Here is a 3,891-nt window from a genome sequence, read left to right on the forward strand (position 1 = left end):
TAGAAGCACGCCCCTAGGGACACATTTAGCCACTGCATCACTAATAAAGTTAACCCCTTCCCTGCCAGTGTCATTAGTACAGTGACAGTGCATATGTATAGCACTGATTACTGTAGTAATGTCACTGGTACCCCCAAAAGTGTTAAAAATGTCAGTCAAGGGTCCGATCTGTCCGCCGCAATGTCGCAGTCCCGCAAAAAAAAAACGCAGATCGCCACCATTACTCGTTAAAAAAAAAAACAACAAAAAAGACAAAAAATTTTCCCTTTGTTAGTAAACGCAATAACTTTTGCGCAAACCAATCAAAATATGCTTATTGCGATTTTTTTACCAAACATTTGTAGCAGAAAACAAATTGGCCAAAAATGTTAAAAAATTTTGATTTTTACATTTTTTTTTGGGGGGGGGGGGAATTTCATAGAAAAAAATGTGAAAAATATTGTTATTTTTTCAAAATTGTCGCTCTTTTTTTGTTTATAGCGCAAAAAATAAAAATTGCACAGGGGATCAAATACCACCAAAAGAAAGCTCTGTTTGTGGGAAAAAAAGGACGTCAATTTCGTTTAGGTACAGCGTCGCACGACCGCGCAATTGTCCGTTAAAGTCACGCAGTGCCGAATCGCAAAATAGGGCCTGGTCAGGAAGGGGGTAAAATCTTCCCGGGCTTAAGTGGTTAATGAGGGAGGTTTGGACAACAAGGAGCAAGAACTGGGGGCCTGGACAACAAGGACTGAGAAATCTATAGAAGAAGGCCAGGATCAGGACAAATAGGAGCAAGGATGGTGAGTCTGTGGCAGTAAGGAGTGGGGCAACAACAAGGAGAAGGTCTGGGAAAACAAGGAATAATGTTCAGGGTCCAGGACAAAGAGGAGAGAGGGCCGGAGGCCTGAGAAACAAGGTGCTCTGGCCAGGACAAGAGGAAGTGAGGACCAGGGGCAGAGACAAGTAGCAAAGGGCCAGGCAATAAAAACCAAGTGTCAGGCAAGGACAACAAAGAGTATGTGCTTGGACAACAAGGACCAAGTGCAAGTTGTGAGGATAACAAGAAATGAGGGCCAGGGCAACAAAAAGCAAAGGCCAGGGGCCAGGACAACAAGGAGCAAGAGCTTCAGGAAAAGACAAAAAAGGAGCAAGAACAACAAGAAGTGAGAGCCGGGACACCAAGGAGCAAGAACCAGGGGCATGGATAACAAGGAGTGGGGGCTGGGACACCAAGGAGCAAGAACCAGGGGCATGGATAACAAGGAGTGGGGGCTGGGACACCAAGGAGCAAGGACCACAACATTTCTTCCAATTCTATTGGAGACATTGAGGGCCATCTCTTCTATTTCCATGTCTGTTAGAGATGTGGAGATGTTGGGTGGAATATCTTGCATGTCTGTTGGAGATGTCGAGACTTTAACCACTTGCCGCCCGCACGCCGTCAAATGACGGCGGGACGGTGCGGCCATTGTTCTGGGAAGACGTCATATGACGTGATCCCAGAAAAGCAGGGCAGGCGCGCGATCGTGTGCACGCCGCCCTGCAATGCCGGTGTCGGGGTGTCCCTGGGACACCCCCCGTCACCGGCAGGGGGGAAACAGCCAATGGGCATGGCTGTTTCCCACGTGATCGGCTGTGTTCCAATGACACAGCCGATCACAATACAGGAGCCCGGAAGATGACCGCGCATGCGCGATCGGGAGCACGCAGCGCGGTCATGTCGGTGGCTCTGTGTTCCCTAAGAACACAGCTGTCACCGGCGGTAGTAAACAGTCACTGACAGTGACTGTTTACTATGTGATCGGCTGGGAATCCATTCACAGCCGATCACAAAATGTAAACACAGAGCAGTAACTCACTGTTACAGTTTCCAGTGTGAGGAGAGCAGAGCTAGAAATAGTGAGTTACTGCTCTGTGTACCTGTCACAAAGTAAAATCACAGCAATAAATGTCCCCACACAGTCCTCAGCCCCCCCCAATGTCACCTGTCACCCAACAGTCACCTCATCAGTGCTCAGAAATTGACACCCATAACGTTCACATGTGAGCGCAGCGATCTCGGGCAGAATCACAGCGATTCTGCCCGCGATCCGGAAATCATTGCAAATTGCGGGACGCCTGTGCGTTGCCCGTGATATGCAATAGCACCCCAAACGCTGTGCGATGCCGCGATTTCCACCTGCCAAATCGCGGTAACATCGCGCAAACAACGCATGACGCCCCAAAAAAGGTACAAGAGCTTCTTTGGGGCGTCATGCGCTGTTTGCGCGATGTTACCGCGATTCGGCAGGCGGAAATCGCAGCAACATCACACAGCGTTTGGGGTGCTATTGCAAATCACGGGCAACGCACAGACGTCCGGCGATTTGCAATGATTTCTGGATCACATGTGAATGTAGCCTAAAGTTCACCGGTCACCAGAGACTGCCATCAGTACCGCCGTGCACCATCACCTGTCACCTATCAGTGACCATCGCCCGTCACCTGTCACCCCATCAATCACCGTCACCTGTCACCCCATCAGTCATCGTCATCTGTCACCCTATCAATCATCGTCACTTGTCACCCCATCAGTGATCGTTACTTGTCACCCCATCAATCATCGTCACTTGTCACCTCATCAATCATCGTCACCTGTCACCTCATCAATCTTCGTCACCTGTCACCCCATCAGTCATCGTCACCTGTCACCCCATCAGTCATTGTCACCTGTCACCCCATCAGTCATCGTCACCTGTCACCCCATCAGTCATCGTCACCTGTCACCCCATCAGTCATCGTCACCTGTTTGCCATATACATGCAATCACTTACTGACCGCCTAACGACTATATGCGTCGGCCATTAAAAGCTAAATACTGGGGTTATGGCAGCAGATAGCCCCCATACCCCCGGTATTTTTTTAAACGGCGGGAGGTCGGCTTTCAGATAAGGGTGGTCCCAGTGGCGGATTCGCCGCGGAATTACCCTTACGGTGCAGGGGAAGAGGTGCCCCCCCCCCTCCTGCCGCGTCCCAGACGTTTTCCCAGCTTACCGGACCCGCCGGCAGCGGGGAAAACTATCCGGTCCCGGATCCTCAGAGACAGGAAGTCGAGTGAGGGCAAGATGGCCCTCACTCAACTCTATGGTCTTGGAGTACCGGAGCTACGTCAAAAGACATTGCCTAGCAACCGGATTAAAGGGCCGCTTTTTTTTTTTTTTTTTCCTTTTTCAACAATTTTTTTTTTTCTTTTTTAGTGTAGTTGTGAGGTGTGAGGTCTTTTTGACCCCAGATCTCACAATAAAGAGGACCTGTCATGCCTATTTCTATTACAAGGGATGTTTACATTCCTTTTAATAGGAATAAAAATGATCAAAACATTTTTTTTTAAACTGTGTAAAAATAAAAAAATAATAAATAAAATAAATAGGAAAAAAAAAAATTAAAGCGCCCTGTCCCCGTTAGCTCGTGCGCAGAAGCAAACGCATACGCAAGTCCCGCCCACATATGTAAACGGTGTTCAAACCATACATGTGAGGTATCTCCGCGATCGTTAGAGCGAGAGCAATACTTTGAGCCCCTCTGTAACTCTAAGCTGGTAACCTGCAGAAATGTTTAAAATGTTGCCTATGAGGATTTTTAAGTACCAATGTTTGGCGCCATTCTGTGAGCATGCGCAATTTTGAAGCATGACATGTTGGGTATCTAATTACTCGGCGTAACATTATCTTTCACATTATGGAAAAAAATTGGGCTAAATTTACTGTTTTCTTATTTTTTAGTTCAAAAAAGTGAATTTTTTTCAAAAAAATTTCATTTGGAAGACTGCTGCGCAAATATGGTGTGATAAAAAATATTGCAACGATCTCCATTTTATTCTCTAGGGTCTCTGCTAAAAACAAATATATAATGTTTGGGGGTTCTAAGTAG

Source organism: Pelophylax lessonae (genome assembly GCF_965119305.1).
Source record: "Pelophylax lessonae genome assembly, chromosome: 2".
Classification (NCBI taxonomy): domain Eukaryota; kingdom Metazoa; phylum Chordata; class Amphibia; order Anura; family Ranidae; genus Pelophylax; species Pelophylax lessonae.